Genomic DNA, 21699 nt, shown 5'->3' on the forward strand with positions numbered 1-21699 from the left:
GTTCTACGGCAAAAGTACCGTATTTTTTGCTCCATAAGACACACTTTTTTCTTCCTAAAAAGTAAGGGGAAATGTCTGTGTGTCTTATGGAGTGAATGCGTGGTCCCTGGAGCTGAATTGCCTAGGGGCAAAAAGCAGATCGTGCTTTATTTTTTTTTTGAAAGAGGGAAGTGGGTGTTGAAACAAAGCCGCTGATCGTTTGCCGATGAGGGAGAGAGATAAGGGACACTAGAGATAAAGGAGGCTGCCTGGGAGGGGGGAGGTAAAGACAGCAAACTTGCAAAGGGGGGAAACAGGAAGACTAAAGCAATAAGGAGAGAAATTAGAAGAAAAGGAGGAGCAAAAAACTGCTCCAGCTAAGGAAAAGACACTAAGGCAAACAAGAAGGAAGGGAGTGCTGAAAGGAAACAGCTGATCGGTGGGATTGGAAGAGAGATAAGGGACGCTAGTGGAGGCTGCCTGAGAGGGGGGGAGGTAAAAGCCCATGGATCCTCAGGATTTTTACATTGGGTCACCCCAAATTCACCATCAGATCACATAGCATGTCCATGGCTACAGCCTGCACCAAAAAAATCACACACCCACTGTTTCCTGGGGCTGCAATGGTGCAAAAATGTGGTTACAAAAGCACAGATCCGCATGGATCCTCAGGATTTTTGCATTGGGTCACCCCAAATTCACCATCAGATCACATGTCTGTGGCCACAGCGTGAACCACAAAAATCATACATCCACTGTTTCGTTCAGAATATTTTTTTCTTGTTTTCCTCTAAAAACTTGGTGCGTCTTATAGTCAGGTGTGTCTTATGGAGCGAAAAATACGGTAGGTGGTCATGGGGCAGGACTTGAGGAAAAGCACATCAAAGTCCATAAAAGGAAGAGAACATGAGGATGCAGAGAGAGGAGATGGAGTAAAATGGGCAAAGAATATCACTGTGAATCAAAAAGTAGTGCAGGATAGAATGTGCAGTGATAGAGTCTTTTCTTTTCCCAGACCCATCATCTCAGAGGTCATGACAAGGTACTGGTAGGTAGCAATTTTGAATTACCTTTTAAAAAAGACAAAGCTTAGTTTTGTTGACAATTCTCCTTTTACTTCAAACCTTGAAAGTCCTGTCTGGGCTTTGCTGGTTCATTTGCCTGCAATTCCTTTTTATTAGCTGCCTTGCTCTGTGTGTTCACTGCTGCATTCAGGCTTTATATTGCCGTGTAATATTCTAAATGCTCCAGAATGAATTCAGACTTTCCTCCCATTGTTTTAGTGTTTCACTTTTCCTCTTGACAGTCCTGCAATTTACTCTGCACTAAGGACCAGGAAAGGCCCTGCCTCTGGGTAAGCATTCTGACTGCTGGATATAATAACTAGTGTCACAAACATAATAAAATTTTATATGATTTTTTTATTGGCTCCCTCCTGGAAGAATTATGGCAGCAGCGGTGGCCTGTTGAGCAAATGTGTGTGGCTGCAGGCGGACTGCATCTGTCTCCTCTCTTACAGAAGTCACCATCTCCTCTCTCTCTGCTCCCTCTGTGCAAGGAAAAGCCACATTAGTCATAGCAACAGAGATTAAAATAATTTGTTAAAAGGGGCTTATTTTACTCCTGTGCTTGTTTAAACTTAAAACTGATTTCCCATCCTCCTTTCTTTCCTGGAACAAAGCCAATAGCTTGTTGCTTATTATTGATAAATGGTTTGAACACAGACATCGATGCATAAACTGTGTTTTGCACTCCTTCCTTGTCTCATTTTATGCATCTAGGAACTTCTTTGAGGGAAGTCAACATGTATGACATCCTTTTCTGAAAACTGTGCTGAAAGTGCCAGGAAGCACCAGCCTAATGAGCCTATAGCCCTCTGCTAGACCACCCTGCAGGAGTCTGCTGTAATAATGTTTCAGATTTATCTATATGTCTTCCTAGTTTATCTCTTGGGTGGCTGCTTTCTTGTGCATCAAAAAAGAGCAACAAAAGAATCATAGAACTGTGGAGTTGGAAGCGACCACGAGAGACATCTAGCACAAACCCTGCGATGCAGGAATTCTTGGCTCAAACCCACAACCCTGAGATTATGAGTCTCAGGCTCTATGAACTGGGCCATTGCATCACAGAAAAACAGACCAGGTATTATAGATTTACGTAAGTTTTGCATATGCTAATCTATATATAAAGATGCAAATTTGGCAATAATTACTATAATTTAAATAGAAACCCAGCACATCTCTGCATAGTGAGGAAGACTGTGGCCAGGTAATCTATGTGTCTGCTCAGTTTTCTGTCTATGTTCTATATGTTGAAGAGCACCTCAAAACTGCCCACCTCCTCCCTGGCTTTCCCTTCTTCTTTATTTAGTAAAACAAATGTTATTTGCCGTTAAACTGAAATTGGGCCAGACACTCTTCAATTAGAGGCCCACCCTCACTGAAATATACTCAGAGTCGCAAAGTGATTTCATGCTCTTTATTCAGCTCATAGTGGTGAGGAGGAATGAATGAAAGTCCCCTCAAAGTATCTGCTTTATATACATTATTTACACAATGGGCTGCACATGATTGGTTAATTCTGGAATTCTACTGTAAGCCAATCAGGTTGTGGATTCACTTATATCTGGAGCATGATTGGGTGGTTCCTGCCAACCAGTCATACTGCTGCATTGTTCTAGGACCAATCAGACTGCTGCATTCTGAATCCTATTGTTCTAGGACCAATCAGACTGCTGCAGTTTGGATCCTATTCAACTCAGTACATAACACTCACCAAAGTAGGACATGTGGCCATCCTATTTATGTGGCATTATTTATTATTTCTTAAATTTCCATATTGCCCTTCATCCAAGGATCACAGGATGGTTTGTAATAATAATTTTAAAAAACCATAATGACAAACCAAAACAATGCCACCCCCCGCCACAGTTTAGAAGACCATAGATTGTTTGATTAGCCAAAGGCCTGGGAGAAGAGAGATGTTTTTGCCTGGTGCCTAAAGATATGTAATGGAGGCGCCGGGTGAGTCTCCCTGGGGAGAGCATTCCAGAAATGGGGAGCAACCACCGAAAAGGCCTATTCTTGTGTTGCTATCCTCCGGACCTCTTGTGGATGAGGCACACGAAGAAGAGCCTTAGATGATGATCTCAGGATCCAGGACAGTTCATATGAGGAGGGAGACATGAATCTTGGCAAAACACAGCCATTAGAAACTGTGTGCCATAGTGATTCAAGAAAAGGAGTCCTGGTTCTATTGAAAGAGACATTGAACTGGAAGAAGCTGTGAGGTCATCCAGTTGCAGCTCTCAACCTGGTACCCACATTTACAGCATCAGTGATGGTGTTTGTTCAGATTCTCTCAGGACTTCCCCCAAGAAATGTGCCTCTGTGATGGTGGCAAAGAGAGGGGCCCGGCTCTGTGGTTTACAATTTAATCCTGGGTTTCTTATTGGCACAAAATTGGAAGCAAGAAGAATTACCGACAAAAGAAGAATGGAGGATGAAACTGATGGGCTATGCAGAATTAGACAAACTAACAGTAAGAATTTGAAACCTGCGGGACCAGAGATTCTCAGAAAACTGGAGTAAATTTACGGACTATTTGAAAAGTAATTGTGAGGATCAGATTACACTAGTAGGTTTGCAAGAAGTTTTGTAAGGTGAATTATTTGAAATATTGCAAAAAAGACAATTAGGATGGTTTGTCAATATAATTAAAGGTAATATGAAATTAAGAAATGCATAATAAGTGATAAGAACGGAAAATCATCAGAGGTGTTGACGGAAGTCCAAAAAAATGTTGCATAAGATGAGAAGTTTTGTTGTATGAATGATAATTAATATGCTAAAAACTAATAAAAATGTTATATTAAAAAAAATCCTGGGTTTCTGTGGAGTCACCAAAATGTTTAGAAAGTGTAAACTGAAGATGTGGCAGAGAAAACAACAACAACAACGAGGGAAATTAAGTAACAGAGAATCACAGGTATTAACAAAGACAGTTTGGAGTCTCAGGCCATTTAGAGGATGCTATAAAATTTGTCTGAGTTGTCTATTGCTCAGCAGAGGTAATGAAGCCTCACTTTTTGTCAGCAGGATAATTAAACACAACATTGCTGTTGCTGTCCTGGCTGGATGAGGTCAGCTTTTCCAGGGCCTCCGATGATCAAGGCTCTGGGGTTTTATTCCTGTTCTTATTTGTATTCATATTCCAACATGAGTCAAAACACCAAGCAACAGATGATCCATTACTACAAACAAGGAACAAATGTGCTAAATTAAAATAAATTGATATAGATTATAGAGATTACATTCTTAAAAGGCCTGTAGCGCAGATCTGGAAAGGCTATTAGACAGACCGCAGCAGAGAATGGAGAGCCGTTCACAAATACTAATACAGCCTTGCTTCCAGGAAAACACATCTTATTATTTTCATATTTCGCAAACAAGATGGGAATAGAGGGGATATCCAAGATCTGGCTTTAAAAGAATTTTAGAATGTCGGTCGGGGTATTTATATAGATGTAATTTACTGTGTACAAATTACTTACATTCCCCATTTGTGCTTTGATGAAGGCCATTAGCTTTATTGCCCTTTGTCTGGACATCCCACAGGCATCTTGGTGGGTGAGGAACATCATTCGAAACAGCGTGCTAAAACCAAAGGCACCTCAGTTTGATCCAGTAAGGTACTGACATTTCTTGCCTTCTTGTTAGGGATGGGCAGATCAGTTAATTTCAGCTTCTCCCTGTTTCTCATTTTTCCAATAACCTTTCCAATTCACCACATTTATAATAATAATAATAATAATTTATTATTTATACCCTGCCCATCTGGCTGGGCTTCCCCAGCCACTCTGGGCGGCTTCCCCCCAAAAAATATTAAAATACTGTACTACATCAAACATTAAAAGCCTCCCTAAACAGGGACTTCTAAAAGTCTGGTAGTTGTTGTTCTCTTTGACATCTGGTGGGAGGGCATTCCACAGGGAGGGCGCCACTACCGAGAAGGCCCTCTGCCTGGTTCCCTGTAACTTGGCTTCTCGCAGTGAGGGAACCGCCAGAAGGCCCTCGTCGTTGGACCTCAGTGACTGGGTAGAACGATGGGGGGGGGGAGACGCTCCTTCAGACCGAGGCCTTTTAGGGCTTTAAAGGTCAGCACCAACACTTTGAATTGTGCTTGGAAACGTATTGGGAGCCAATGTAGGTCTTTCAAGACCGGTGTTATATGGTCTTGGCGGCCGCTCCCAGTCACCAGTCTACCTGCCGCATTCTGGATTAGTTGTAGTTTCCGCGTCACCTTCAAAGGTAACCCCACGTAGAGCGCATTGCAGTAGTCCAAGCGGGAGATAACCAGAGCATGCACCACTCTAGCGAGGCAGTCCGCAGGCAGATAGGGTCTCAGCCAGCGTACCAGATGGAGCTGGTAAACCGCTGCCCTGGAAACAGATTTGACCTGTGCCTCCATGGACAGCTGTGAGTCCAAAATGACTCCCAGGCTGTGCACCTGGTTCTTCAGGGGCACAGTTACCCCATTCAGGACCAGGGAATCCTCCACACCTTCCCGGCCTCCTGTCCCCCCAAAACATTACTTCTGTCTTGTCAGGATTCAACCTCAATCTGTTAGCCACCATCCATCCTCCAACTGCCTCCAGTTCACCTTAAAAATAAAAAATCTTAGGTTGGAAAACTGCACTGCAGAATCTGAAGAAAATCACATTTTAAAAGGCAGCTGTATTTTGGTTGGCATATTGTTCCAGAAAGTGCAAATTTGTTCCCTTTCCCTAGGAAATTCCTTGTTCAGTCTTGGTGAAATGGGGGGGGGGGGAGAGACGGGTATTACTAGGAAACAAGAATATCAAGCCAAAGTCTGCACATTGGTTGCTACTCCTGTCTATAATTATGTGTCCCTCCTCCAGTGCCTGAGAAATAAATCCCCTCAAATATATTTCCTCAAACACAATGCAAAGATTGTTTGCTCATCCTGTTCAGTTCCTATTTGTACTGCCTCAATGTCTATATATTGAACATGTGAACTCAGACACATTTAATTGCACGCCAGGATCTACCCTCCCAATCTGAACAGAAAGTGCAAAGTGTTCCCTTCTGTGAGCAAGTGCAGCGATAGCTGATGCGATTGCCTTCTGGTGTGTTTGAGTGTTCAGACCCAGAAACCTCCCCCCTAAATAAATTCACACTTGACTCAAGTTTTAGGTTTGCTTTTTGGCAGAATTTAGGCCACAACTTTATTGATTACAGAAAGTGACTGGTTGCATAGGCTCTGTTTGACTAGCTCCCTGCCATGCAGGTAGCGCTGACCCAGGGCACCAGCATAGGTCAGCCAAGGGTGAACACCTGGATAAGTGGAAAGCTGGGCATGGGCTGACTCCGCCACCCAAATGTCCCCCTGGACTCAGGCATGGGCACAATCCCCTCACAGGGGTTGACCAAACCGTTGAGTCCCTGGATTCCTTTAACGGAATACCCTTCACATAGGGATGGCGAGAGCGTTCTCCCATCCCTATCACCTGAACCAGAGCCTATTCGCAACCTTACAAGTTGTGACGATTTGCTACGTGGCAGGCAAAATCCAAATGGCAACAGCCAATCAGCCAAGTGGGGGAAATTCCTGCTGTGCCCCTGTCCCAACGACAGATGACACACGGTGCCATAGCAATGTCAAGCACAACAAGCTCTAAAAGTAGGGAGAGGTGGGCGGGTGTTCCGAATGCACGCACTGAAAGATGAAGCTCTGGGTCACGTGCATGGGCATAAATAGGTCCCTCAAACCGTTTGGACTGCATCCTATTGGCCAGATTGCACACAGCTTCGAGGGACCTACCAATTGAGTGTTGTGGCTTACCACTTGAACCCACCCACAACTCAGTGTGTCGGTTGTCCAGGTCTCACCGCAATATGTGCCCTCTTTAAGGGAGGACCCAATTTGTCTAATGGGGGAATGCTCACACCTTTTTGTGATCCAATCTCTTTTATTTGTGGCAGCCATTTTGTGTCATGTTATGCCACCCTTCCCCCATGACAGTCAACTTGTGATGTACCACACTCCCACAGCAGCATACCCTGCAAGAGTCCTGGAAAAGAATGAGATGTCTTGTTTTCTCATTTGAGAACACAGCAGCCATTTTGGGTGCTGTGCTCTCTTGAAATTTCATACTGAGATCTATTATTATTATTATTATTATTATTATTATTATTATTATTTTCAATTTTATACATTTCAATAATTTTACAATCCTTTTAACATTTCAAAACTTGACTTCCTTCCCCCTCTTTCTGTGGTTTCTTAAATTTATTCTCAATACTTTCTGCATATCCAAATTAACTTAATTTGCTCATTTATTCATTTACTTTAACTATATACTCTTATAAAAATGCAGGTTATTACAACAATCCTGCCAATGTTCTTATCTGTTTACAGTTTATTTGTAAATATTCAATAAACCATTTCCATTCTTTTATAAAAAGTTTGTTATCTTGATTTCTTATTTTTCCAGTAAGTTTCGCCATTTCTGCATATTCCATACGTTTTTGTATCCATTCTTCTTTTGCCACTGTAGTTGTATACATGAATAAATTTCTATACTGTTTGGGTAGTTCTGTCCCTATAATTCCCAAAAGAAAAGCTTGGGGGCTTTTTTTACAATTCACACTGAGATCTTGCCCAGAAAAAAAGTGTGACGCCCCAAAATGCATGGTTTTGGGTGCTGTAGTAGTAGTAGTAGTAGTAGTAGTAGTAGTAGTTTGGATTTGATATCCCGCTTTATCACTACCCGAAGGAGTCTCAAAGCGGCTAACATTCTAATTTCCCTTCCTCCCCCACAACAAACACTCTGTGGGGTGAGTGGGGCTTAGAGACTTCAGAGAAGAGTGACTGGCCCAAGGTCACCCAGCAGCTGCATGTGGAGGAGCGGGGATGCGAACCCAGTTCCCCAGATTACGAGTCTATCGCTCTTAACCACTACACCACACTGGCTGTGCGAGCATGGCCCTGAAAAAAATCATATCTTTGGGGCTCTGTGATCTCTTGTGGGTCATATGACTTACGTGGGAGAACAGGTAGGAATATGCATGTCCCGGTTTTGGGACCCAAGATTTGGAGGATATGCAGCAGTTTCCCCCCCGCCACTGGTACCCACAGCACTTTCCAAGTTGCAAATTTGCCCACTAGCCCCAAAGGATTGGCAACCCCTGAGCTGTGTTATTAGCTAGTTTAAAAAGAGAGATAAAACAGTTGTGAAATATTGCGCATACTTGTGAGGTAAGTCCTTAAGCCCTTCCCTCACTTAATCCAGAGGACCAGTGTCCTTCTCACTCTGTATACAGTGTGAGGAAGCCAAACATGACACAGGCTCTTACCTAGTCTCTTAATTGCATAACAGCTTAAGATGGCTTTACATGAAGCAACACAACTTGGTCTTTAAATGGCCCTCACTAATATGTCCTCCCATTTTGGAACGTTATTTTCAGTAATATATGGATCTATATGCATGCTTTACCTTGTTATATGGGTTTTTGCAAACATTACTTAGGCGGAGAGCTGCATTGCAAAATTCAGAGAGATGCAATTTTGGAGGACAAGTGTGTTTTGGTCTGCATATTGTTTCAAAATGTGTGAGCATTTAAAGTTCACCTTTAAATGCATACTGGGATGAATTTCTACCCCTTCTCTAGCATTGAGTGGGTGTGAGTCAGTCCCCAGAAGCACCTATTGGTTTCCACATTGGTTCCTATGAATTTCCATATTGGTCCATACAAATTTCTGCTTTGTATTAAGTCCTTGTGGGTTCAATGTGGCTAACTCCCAGGCAGGTGCATTTAGGGTCATAGCCCATGTACCTCATGTGATGTGGGAAAACAGCTAATGTACATTGTGAGTCATAAGGAACGGGTAGTTTTCATGTATTCTTTAAGCAAGCACAGAGATATGACTGGCAATTAGGAGAATAATTTTGTAATGGGTAAAGATGTTGTATAAGATATGCCTCAGATGTGCATCTGGTAGGGCTTCTGGAAGTTTCTCAGCTATTCTCGAATCTGTGTCTTATATCCGAGTATGCCCTGCCCACGTCTGAAAAGCATGAGCCCGTCTCTGTTTTCCACAGATGAGTTTGGCTACCGCACGGTTAGAACAACTCCAAACCATGCAGAGAAAGCATAATCTAATTTACACGATGATATTCTGATTGCAAATGGCAAAAGAGCAGCTCCATAGAGTGAGCTGGATTTATGGCATGCATATCTGGTGGTTTAGATCAACTGATAAGTGAACGAGGTACTTTTCAGGACAATCTAACACAGCTGGAGGCATCTAAACAAACAAAAATGGACAGTCTGACTCGGTAAACAACAATAAAATTCTTTTGTAGCTTGATAAGCTCATTGAGGCCCAACTGAATATTTCATTGAAAGACGGAGGAGAGCCTGGCAGCTCAGCATTTCATGTCTCGCTCCCGAAACGAAGGCTGCAATTATGTGCACAGTTAGCTTGGCTAAATCCTATTGATTTCTCTCACGCTGTTACAAGGTAGAGCCTATCCATGAAATTTGTTCAAAATAATAGTGTATATGTATTTTCATATCATAGTTACTTATTGAAAGCAATCCCTTATTGGGATGAAATAGTTTTACGTTCAAAACAGTGCAATGGCAGAATATGAAAATGTTGCCCTTTGCTTCGGCCGAGTGACCAGTTACATGGTCACCAGTGGTGGCTGGTGGGATTTGTGATCCATAACGTGGATCATCTCCTGACCCGGGAAAATTTCGTGCACCAAGGCATATTGATGGAACAGGGTTGGCACTCGTCTATAACCAGAGGCCCATTTCCTAGGAAAAGCTCCAGTAGCCTTTCTCGACTCGACAAATGAGCTGGAACAACTGCTAGCACTGCATGGTGTTTTTCTCCGGTGGAAATCAGAATGACTTTACATTGCTGCAGATTTGTTTTTATGGACCTGCAGTTTTATGGTGGATTTTCATTATTGTATTTTGCTCTATGCTGCATACATCTAACTGTTTTTGATGCCTCTGTATCTACACCCTGGGAACTGCAGGTTGAAGGGCGGATTACAAATACTTTAAAGCAAATGTCTTGACCCAAAAATAGCCACTTGCTTGCCACAGCTGGGATTTTTAAAAGTGCAATAGAGCCTCATAGTTGGCCATTGTGAATCTAAAGGAATGAACTGCATTCTGAGAGCAGTATCAGCTGATGGGGTGGTTCACTGAGCAAAATTGTGTGGGGAAATGAAGGAGAACATCCCTTTCTCCACTTTAGGTCAGCTCTGCATTGAAGCTAGGAACTTTAAGGGAGCTGATGCTTCAGCAGTGAAGCAGCTCAGATTATGAATTTATATTGCAAGGACTGCCACAGTGCAATTTCCAAATACCAAAAACAAACAAATGAGGTATGTGCAACAGTGTATGACCCTGATGCTTGGATCTTTTGTCCTTTGACTTGATAAGTCCTGATTTTGCTCTGTGAACAACAACAACAACAATGTATGCATTAAGGTAAAAAGGTAAACGACCCTTTGACGGTTGAGTCCAGTCAAAGGCAACTATGGGGTGCAGTGCTAATCTCACTTTTCAGGCCAAGGGAGCCAGCGTTTGTCCACAGACAGCTTTCCAGGTCATGTGGCTGTGGGAATGTTAAGGATAGTAGGAAAGGATATACTGAATAAGTATTATCCTTCCTTCACTCACGCTAGTGAGTGATGTAGCAGAGCAGCTTCCCCTCAATATAGCAGGAAGCTAGTTTGCAGATTCGTTTGAATCTCTTTAGTTAAGTAATCCAATCTGGTTTGCCCAGCTGGATTATTGCTGGTGTCCCCTTTTATTCCTCTTAAAAGAATAAAGACACAAGAGTCTTTCCTTAAAAGTACAGTGGTACCTTGGGTTAAGTACTTAATTCGTTCCGGAGGTCCGTTCTTAACCTGAAACTGTTCTTAAACTGAAGCACCACTTTAGCTAATGAGGCCTCCCGCTGCCGCAGCGCCGCCAGAACACAATTTCTGTTCTCATCCTGAAGCAAAGTTCTTAACCCGAGGTACTATTTCTGGGTTAGCAAAGTCTGTAACCTGGAGCATCTGTAACCTGAAGTGTCTGTAACCCGAGGTACCACTGTATTGGTAAATAACAATAAAAAGCTATGTCACCCCTCAGTAGTAAAAAGTTTAAAAATGCAATTTCACCAAAGGGGGGGGGAGGGGCAGACCTTTTGCTATAAGAGAGGAAGAAAGAAAACAAAGCTCTGCCTGCATTTCGCATCTCAAGTGCGAATTTCTCTACCCATCTCACTAATGGTTATTGCCCTTATCTCCCCTTCCCCTTTCCTATCGATTTCTCACATTTGAGTGGTAATGAAAACAGCTCCAATTTGACAGGAGAAGGGGGAGAAATGATTTCTCTCATCCCTTCTCCATAAATATTGGGGGGGGGGGAGAGAGAGAGAGAGAGAGAGAGAGAGAGAGAGAGAGAGAAACAATACCACTGCATTTATGACATGGATTTGCCTCGGCTGACACTCTTGAAAGCACACCTCTGAGAAAGTTGCGTTCGAGAGAGCGCTGCTGTTCTTTTTATAGCACTGTGGACGAGAGGCCAAGAGATAGTCTCCTGAAAGCCATTTTGTCTTACGATCTAATTCCATTTAAGAATCCACCAGGGTTCCAGGGAAGATTAAAGAATTTGCACAGAAATGGAGCGAGGTTTTTCTTTGTCTTTTATATACACATATATATGTAAAGCTGTATCATGAAAGGACTTTAGGTAGCTATTTCCCTATTACTAGTAGTTTATGTCACAAGACATCCATATCAGACGGACAAAGAGAGAGATTTCCTTGCTCCTTCCTCATATCCACCAGGTTAGCCTCAGGGACCTTATAGGATACCTCCTAAGGGAGCTGACAAATGAAAAAAAAGCAACAGCAGCAGCAGAATTACCTGCGTAACAGAGTTAAGTGACTTACAAAGTCTCACTGTTCCTCACCTCCTCCAAGTTAGCCTAAACTCTGACTACTACCTAGATAAAAATATAATTGGAGCAGATTGTAACTAAAGAGGATGTTTCCTCCAGCTGGAAGGAGCTGATGATTATTTTTTTAAGTGTTGGATTCTGTCAAATCATAGCTGAAAGTCTGTTTTCCCCGCTTACTATTTTTTAAACAACAGAGCTGATAACAAATCACAGAGAGCTGTCAGGAAACATTGAGAGGTAATATACACAACCCAACATAAAAGGGGGGTAGGGGAGAGAGAAAAGAGTTTCAACTGAGCATAATAATTAAGAGTGGCCGATTTCCATGGAGCCGATTAGATTTTCCTCACATATTTTTACACAGGCGTTTTGAATGGATAACATTGCACTCCCCTTTCCATAGCTATGCATGTTGTTCGTTTCTGTAAGCCCTCTGTATGCATCCTTACCAAAGTTGCTAGGGGAGAGGTTTTTGCTTTGGAAATGAAATTAAATCTGTACCCCTGAAAGGGGTGGTGGTGGGAGAGAGTCACAGTGGTTGATTGATAGGCACAGTGAGCCAGAAGAATATCACATCTCTTCAGATTGACTGGATAAAAAAACAGGTGCAGGAAATGCAAAACAGATAATTCTGTTAGCGATATCTGTTAAAAATTGACTGGCTTTCCTGCAAATAATGTTATGATAGCCAAATAGAGGTTCAGCTCTGGCTTGCAGGACCTCCTAGCAAAATGTCATTTGGTCCCTGATAACAGCAGTGTGGGCCTAAACCGCACTGTGACCTGTGGCAGGTTGCTATGAGTCCACCGTTGAAATTTCACACAATTCTACATTGTGGGTACCCTGGGTAATTAAAATGGCAGGATAGCTCACAGACCCAGCTGCCAGGCATGGGCCTCAAAAATTCAAACTTACAAACACAGTTATTTCACTTCTAGTGAGAGGAAAGGGAGTAGAGCAGTATGTACTCTGAATTCTGTGTATTGGCAGATAAAAATGTCATTTCAGTCAATTTTCTCTGATTTCTGCTTATCTGTATATTAATGGCAAAACCAAAGCCAGTTTTTGAGGGTGGTGGATACCTACTTTGTTGGAGGGATAAAGAGGAAAGCATAGGACCTTACCACAAAAGAAAAGCCTTTCTCTGTTTTAAAACAACAAAACCCCAAGCCCCAGACATGCTGCTTCCTTCCTGCGTCAGTCTTTGAGAGGGAATATGAGACTGGCCATTGTGACCCCATGCTGATCTCTCCAGCTTTAAGGAGATGCTGGCCACTGTGACCTCATGGTGATGCTGTATGGAAGACATCAGCCAGCCATTGTGACCTCATGCTGATGTCAATTTGCAGGAGAAAGCCCACTTACTGCCAGCTGGCTGGGAGCATCGGTCGTGGTCCAGCAAGGCAATGGCAGGTCAGGGCAGCATCTTGGCTTTGGTGTGGCCGGGGGATGATTTCACTCCCTCCTCTGGTCACACTGAGCACTGGGGCTCACCCATGGTTGCAGCCAATCGTGGGTGAGCTCAGGGGCATGGCTTGGGAGTGAAAAAGAGGGAAATCTTGGGTCGGATTCCATCACCCATTGTTCCCTACTCTGTGTGTTTGCGGGCTGCCCTGTAGAGGACCTTGCTGTGGAAATTTTCAGTCACAGTAGCCAGAGCCAGGGAGAAATTTGCCTTCAGACTGACTGGGCCTGTCTGGGGGTTTTGCCCACCTCATAGCAATTGTGACAACTTATGGCGGATAAGGCAATGTGTTGGATCCTTAGTCTAATTGGACGAGGAATAGATCCTCTCCCAACCCACTCCAAAGGATCAGAGTATCCCTTGATGGGATCCTGGGAAGGTGCTTTTGCCAGATGGGCAGGTTATAAATAAATAAATTATTATTATTATTATTATTATTATTATTATTATTATTATTATTATTAGAATGACCTCTGTATGAAACAATAACAAAGAAATAAGGAAAATGGGTACAATACGTTGTAAGAATGTATTAGAAAATATGAAAAGGCGAAGGTAATAATCATATGTACATTCAATATTAGAAATTTTTAATGCACCAGGAGTTGATGGGAAGTCTATCATACATTAATAAGAATGTTGAACGAAAGAGACTGTATAAGATTGAATCAATTTTTATTTGTATATTTACATAAGGTTACTTACACAAGATTGTTTTTGGTTTATATAAGTTTGTTTTTGTTATGTATGAAACTTAATAAAGCATGGAAAACCTTTTTTAAAAAAGGGACCATGGCACCCCCAAAATGGTGATATGGTGGGTTGCCCCAATTTGATGTATGTCATAGGGTGATTCTTAACCTTGGTTAACCCTGCCAAATCAGCCAGCAGCCTAAACCTGCTGACACCTGTAATCAATAAAGTTGTGGCCTGTTTAATTCTCAAGTGATTGTCCTGTGTTTATGGTAAGTATATCACACCCTGCCCGCTCCTGCAGCTCCACTGTCCCTAGCCTGCAAAGGCTGACTACATACCTCGATATTGATCCTGCCTTCCTGAAGGAGAGACTGGCCACTGTAACCTCAAGCTGATTTTGCCTGCTTGGAGGATGAAGGAAAGATGAAGGAAAGAGAAACTATTTTATGTTGCCTACACATTGCCAACCGCTTTCATTAGAATGGTGACTTTTGTGTCCTGGAACTACAATAATTTTTCCTAGCAAACTCAGGGCAGAATTCACATAGGACTTCTGCTAGCGCAATGGGGCTTCCCCCCCATGCCCCTCAGCACTCTCCCCCCCCATGGCTTGGGTAAGGGGCTTCAGGAGACCCCAAGAGCAGTGCTTGGCAAGGAGGAGAAGGGGAAATAATTCATGCAGTGATGGGCCATTCACCATACAGTGGTACCTTGGGTTACATACTGTTATGTACTGAGTTGAATAGGATCCAAAATGCAGCAGTCTGATTGGTCTAGAACAATAGGACCCAGAATGCAGCAGTCTGATTGGTCCACAGGAGGCACCCAATCCAGCTCCAGGTGGAACTGAATCCGCAACCTTACAGAAGAATCCTGGAATTAGCCAATCACGTGGGGCCCATTGTGTAAATAATGTATATAATGTATGGGGGAACTTCCATTCCTCCTCACCACTATGAGCTGAATAAAGAGCATGAAATCCACTCTCGACTCCGAGTATATTTCACATACACTTCAGGTTACATACGCTTCAGGTTACAGACTCTGCTAACCCAGAAATAGTACCTCGGGTTAAGAACTTTGCTTCAGGATGAAAACAGAAATCGTGCTCCGGTGGCCTGGCAGCCGCGGGAGGCCCCATTAGCTAAAGTGGTGCTTCAGGTTAAGAACAGTTTCAGGTTAAGAACAGACCTCCGGAACGAATTAAGTTCTTAACCCAAGGTACCACTGTATTGTGACATTGAATTCCACCCAGTGAACCAAACTAACACATACCAGAAAGAAGAAAAGTAAGCAATGAAATGAACACAGCTTGATTAGAGTATTGATCTTTAATTGTTTATTAGGAAATGGAAAGCAATTTGGGAAGATGCCAATAGTCTACTGCTCTTCTAAATGCCTGACTTTTTTCCCCAGTCCTTCCATCAAATCACCATAATTGGAGTGCCCAGGGGAAATAATAATACTGTAGTTAAAACTTAGATCTGCATGTCAAAACAAAAGATGCCATCCCCGCTCAGTGAAGGCGTTTCTCTAGTCAGTTTGCTTCTTTCCTCTTTCAAATGCAACAGTTGTTTGATATGAAATGGCAAAAAGCAGCATTTTGGGGCACTCGAGTCCACAGAGTGAGCCAGGACTCAAAACACCTTGATTATGGTGAAATCTGACTTAGGGATGTGAAAACCTCACCATGCAAAGTCAGTGCTATGGTTTAAACCACTGAGCTTGGGCTTGCTGATTGGAAGGTGGCAATTCGAATCCCTGTGGCGGGGTGAGCTCCCGTTGCTCTGTTCCAGCTCCGGCCAACCTAGCAGTTCGAAAGCACACCAGTGCAAGTAGATAAATAGGTACCGCTGTGGCGGGAAGGTAAACAGCGTTTCCGTGCGCTCTGGTTCCCATCACGGTGTTCCATTGGGTCAGAAGTGGTTTAGTCATGCTGGCCACATGACCCGGAAAGCTGTCTGTGGACAAACGTTGACACCCTCAGCCTGAAGCAAGATGAGTGCCACTCCCCATAGTCGCCTTTGACTGGATTTAACCATCCAGGGATCCTTTATCTTTACCGAGTTTAAACAGCCTCTGAATCTCCAGTTCTTTCCTGCTTAGACACATTATGTCCAGGCTGCTTTGGGTTAAAAACACATGTGTATAACAGAGTTTCTCTCAATGAGAAGATTGAGCTGAGGAGCATGCAAATGAACATCCAGGCTCTTTCACCCTCCCTATTTATCTTACATGAGTGTTTCACATCCATAGGCTACCTGTCGCTTAATGATGACAAATGCCTACCTTTGTTTCTGGTTCTGTGCACTTAGGATTGTTGTCTGTACATCTTTATGAACTGTTGCACATTAAGAACAAGCCTTACAAATGAGATTGCTACAGCAAAAATTGAGTAAACTTCCATCCCACCTCAACCACAGAGATTAGACCTGAGCTATAGAAGCCTATTGATTTGTTTATGGATAACTGTGCAGTGATACCCAGGCCAAGAAAATAAATATTCCAGGTGTGCCCTCAGTCTGATTTCCTAAAAATCAAACGTTTTCTACCTGTCAAAAAGGATGCATTTATTGGATTAATGCTTGGATCTGCACAATCCAATTTAGTCATACAGTGGTACCTTGGGTTAAGTACTTAATTCGTTCCGGAGGTCCGCACTTAAGCTGAAACTGTTCTTAACCTGAAGCACCACTTTAGCTAATGGGGCCTCCCGCTGCCACCCCACTGCCAGAGCGCGATTTCTGTTCTCATCCTGAAGCAAAGTTCTTAACCTGAAGCACTATTTCTGGGTTAGCGGAGTCTGTAACCTGAAGCGTATGTAACCTGAAGCGTATGTAACCTGAGGTGCCACTGTACTACTTAAGCAAATTGGGGGACATTTCAAATGAACATGCTAACTCAGTTCTGTGAGTCATTTGTCACAGACACACAGATGCTGAACTAACTTTAGAAACTTCTACTCATTATGCTGGCAAACCTTTTATTTTATTTTTTTAAGGGTGGAGAAGAAAAAAAATTCTTGTTGTTTCATATTTAAAGGCATTAGAACTTCCCCATGAAGATGGACTTGCATGATGCGCAGAAGTATTCAATGTTTTCTGCACCATTAATACAACCAACTAGGTGATCAAGTGGCTTCATGCATTGTCTCTTTCCTCCCACAGCTAATTAGAGCTGCAATGGTGATCCACGTGGCATATGTCAGAAAGAATTAATCAATTGCTCCTCCCACCTAGTTTTCCATTCCTCCCCAACAGTCAGCCAGCATCCCATCACCACTGATACCTTTGTTTTGCTCGTGGATGGTGCTATTTTTGCTACGTCAGGATCTACTCTCACCTTTGAACTTCAGAACGAGGGAGAACAAGTGAGACCTGCAGCAAAATGTTGCAGCGCTTCTGTTCGGGGTCTTGGGAATTGTAGCTCTGAGTGGGGGGGGGGGGAGAGAGCTACAGTTCCCAGGGTTCTTTGGAGGATGACATGAGCTTTAAACAGATGGACTGGATCTGTCCTGTGCCTTTATCCTCCTGTTCCAGCCGCCCATTCTATTCCCATTTCTCAACCAGCTGTCATTTTTCCTTCAGTCAGTCTCTCAACTTTCCATGCCACTAAGTTCTTACTGGGGATGTTATAGGTTTTCCCCACATCTCTCCCTTTGGCTGTGGGGAGCTAGTGTGCTCATTCTTTCTATGCACCCAAATGTGTTTGCTCTTCATTGGATCTGAATGCCTAAACCATTGGCACCCATCTGTCTCAAGAGACAGTGGAGGGCACCTCCGGGGTTGGAGTCAAATTGGTAGAGAATCTGCCACAACAGCAGCAAGAATACTTATTGCAAAGTATTGGAAGACACAAGATCTACCCACCCTGGAAGAATGGCAGATGAAGGTGATGGACTACATGGAATTGGCGGAAATGACTGGCAGAATCCGAGACCAGGGAGAAGAATCGGTGGAAGAAGACTGGAAGAAATTTAAAGACTATTTACAGAAATACTGCAAAATTAATGACTGTTAGAATGATGTCAGAATGAAGTTAAGTGGTTTAAGCAGCAATGTTATAAAGGTGTATGTAAAAATGGATTGTTAACAGGTGAGAATCCAAAGTTATAATATATTATGTTAAAGGACTAAGATAAAAACAAAGAGGGAAAGAAATTGCTGAATTAACTAACTGAATTGGAATACAAAAAAGGGAGGCGTGAGGAGGTCAGGGAAACAAGGAAATGAATGTAAGGTACGGAAAGACTGATGTATTTTTTAAAGTGTTTTTTATATTTTTATCTTTTTTTGTATTTTGTATTTTTTCTTTTCTTTTTCTTTTTGTCTTTCTTCTTTTTTTAATTCCTGTAATTCTTTTCTTTGAAACCTTAATAAATATCATTTAAAAAAACCAAACAAAAACAAATTGGTAGAGAATCACAGAGACCGGTAACTTGTAAGTGCTGCCTCCTGTGTTGTTCTTGTCGCATTAGCAGCACCAAAGTGACCTCTCTGGGGCTCAAATCTGGGCAGTGTGTATGGATGTCCTGGGCTGCCCAGATGAGAAGACCTCGCTCTCGGCCTTGCAGATGTGCTCCAAAGGTAAGCAGAGCAATATATTTGGCACCGGCAACATTTTAGGGACTCCGCTCTGGATTTGATTTACTCCTTAGCCTTTTCTTCTCCCAAAGGTGTCCTGCAAGGCAGCAGTTACGGGTTTCTCCTCAAGGAGTAATGCCTGTTAGGATATAGTTCCTTTCCACCTTAAAAGGAACAGGCATGACTGTTGTGTGTCACATGCCTGTTTACATTCCAGCACAGCTTGCTGGGAACTTCCGTTTGTATATTGCTTTTGCTATACGGCTGTTTTGCTTGGACACGAAGGGAAGCAGACATGTTTTTTTCCTTTGTTCCTGAACTATGCTGAATAAACGCCTGTAAATAATGCTTACACATGTCTCTGTCCGCCTCTTCCGTTGCGAGAAGTTATTCACTCTGCTGCTGATAATAATAATAATAATAATAATAATAATAATAATAATAATAATAATAATTTATTATTTATACCCCGCATATCTGGCTGGGCTTCCCCAGCCACTCTGGGCAGCTTCCAAAAAAATATTAAAATACTGCAATACATCAAATATTAAAAGCTTCCCTAAACAGGGCTACCTTCAGATGTTTTCTAAAAGACTGGTAGTTGTTGTTCTCTTTGATATCTGCTGGGAGGGTGTTCCACAGGGCGGGTGCCACTACCGAGAAGGCCCTCTGCCTGGTTCCCTGTAACTTGGCTTCTCGCAGTGAGGGAACCATCAGAAGGCCCTTGGAGCTGGACCTCAGTGTCCGGGTAGAACGATGGGGGTGGAGACGTGTGCTCAGCTTCTGAAGGTTTCTGAGGCTTGAGTTGCTAATTGATGCTCTTCTGAGAACCGGAGTTTGCCCGGCTGCCGGCCGGTGGCTGGAGACAGCTGGGGCCTGCCAAACGCCCCCGTCTCCCCGGCAGCATCCCAACAATGCCTGCATAGGACTATAGAAAACCAGCAGCATTAGTATTAGGGAAAAGACTAGTTAGCCAATTCTCTCATGAAGAAGGTGAGATCACACACCTTCAATACACACCGATACAAATGCAACAAGCGGATAGAAAGAGAACCTATCCAGTTGACGTTAACACAAAACCCCACACGTACAGTGGTACCTCAGGTTACATATGCTTCAGGTTACATACGCTTCAGGTTACAGACTCTGCTAACCCAGAAATAGTGCTTCAGATTAATAACTTTGCTTCAGGATGAGAACAGAAATTGTGTGGCAGCAGCAGGAGGCCCCATTAGCTAAAGTGGTGCTTCAGGTTAAGAACAGTTTCAGGTTAAGAACGGACCTCTGGAACGAATTAAGTACTTAACCCGAGGTACCACTGTACACTGTAAAAAATATAAATTTCCCCACCACCCATCCTCTCCCCTCCCCTTTTTCCTGACTTTATACTTTACTCAACACTAACGTCTCATAACAAATGTAACTGATCTGTAGAAAAGACTGTACAACATGAAAAAAGAGACAAGGTGGGTACTTTTGAAAACCCAGAAAATCTTTAGCAAAAAAATAATTTTGAAACAAAAGAGAAGCAAATGGCACCAGCAGCAGCAACGGGGAAGATGGCACTAGATAGGCTAACAGCTGGAATGGTGAATCACTGAAATGTGAACAGTATATTTTGATGCATGCTTAAGAAGCAAAATATTAACACAGTAGAGTAGCACAGGGGGAGCGCAGCGAAAAAGAAAAGAAAGATCCCCCCCTTCAAAAGTCCCTCCTGTCTTCCAGTTTGTATATTAATTGCACAGCTATTTTGGGAACAGTGGAATAAAAGATCTTTTCCTTCAATTATAATTCCATGTGCTTCAGTCACAATGTGTGGTTTGAATAAAGAAAATGATTTTGTTTTGGGGAAAAGTTTTTTAAAATAATAATAATAATAATAATAATAATAATAGTAATAATAATAATAATAATAATAATAATAAAAAAAAACCATAGTAAATTAACAAATCACAAAGTGTGAGCTAGCCCTGTGAATTTGAAGAAAACAATGTCAGAAAGAAAGAAAGAAAGAAATCTCTCTTCCTTTTGCTGATCAGGGGCTACTGGATTTCCCAAAGAGACTTTTAATTGTATGACATGCCTGGTATGATTCTCAAAGTAAGCAGTACCAAGTTCAAAGAATGCAATTCTATGCAGGACAGAACACCATTTGTCTTACTTTGCAAGATTCATACTGAAGCCTTGGCTCCCTAGGTTGTGTAGTCAAAATCAATTCATACCTTCATTCATTGTGCCTGAGGGAATGAATAGAAACCGTTTCGGTGTTACACATCCATAAGAACTGCTTTCCATTCCCAGGAAATTAAGTCTAATTCAACTGCTTTTTTTGTTTTTTGTTTTGTTTCTTCACTCATCTGAGGCCTCCAACAAATTACTCTGGTGCGGACCTATCAAAAGAATCAGACTGGGTCCAAAGGAATGGCAGTTTCAAGGCTGGTGCGATCGGGTTGCCAAATGGCTGGAAAACAAAATAGCCTGGCCATTTGAAACCATTTTGAGGCTTGATTAAAACCAAGCGGTATATAAATATTGATAATTAATTTTTGTGGAGATCCTGGGCATTCTCTGCTGGATAGGAAAGACTGATTTCCCCTTTTATTACGGGGGCTTTGTCCTTTCTGATTAGGCTCTCCTCTTGTCTGCTGAACTGTCAGACCTCCAAGTGTCCCTATTTTTCCAGTCCCGGATTTACAGAAACAGCCCCAGCTTTTGATTTGATATCGGAATATACCACTTTCCCTTAGGACCTCCCTATTTTCACTGGATAAATGTTGGAGGGTATGGAGTTATGCAACCCCCTAGCCAAGGAGATAAGTAACTATACAACCTTTAGAAGACACCTGAAGGCAGCCCTGTATAGAGAAGTTTTAAAAAATGTTTTATTATGTTTCTATACAGGTTGGAAGATGCCCAGTGGCTGAGGCAACCCAGTCAGATGGGCAGGATATTATTATTATTATTATTATTA

At 42.5% G+C, this 21699-nt stretch overlaps 1 long non-coding RNA gene across 1 annotated transcript; it reads right to left on the reverse strand.

The window, feature by feature from the left end:
* Positions 1–1380: 1380 nt before the first annotated feature.
* Positions 1381–13246, reverse strand: LOC309528337. The gene is made up of 3 exons (XR_014217678.1): positions 13106–13246; positions 11948–12026; positions 1381–1528 (listed from the first exon to the last, which is right to left on the reverse strand). It is a non-coding gene; the product is annotated as an uncharacterized lncRNA (long non-coding RNA).
* Between the last annotated feature and the right edge of the window lie 8453 nt (positions 13247–21699).

Source organism: Podarcis vaucheri (assembly GCF_965113315.1).
Source record: "Podarcis vaucheri genome assembly, chromosome: 3".
NCBI lineage: Eukaryota > Metazoa > Chordata > Lepidosauria > Squamata > Lacertidae > Podarcis > Podarcis vaucheri.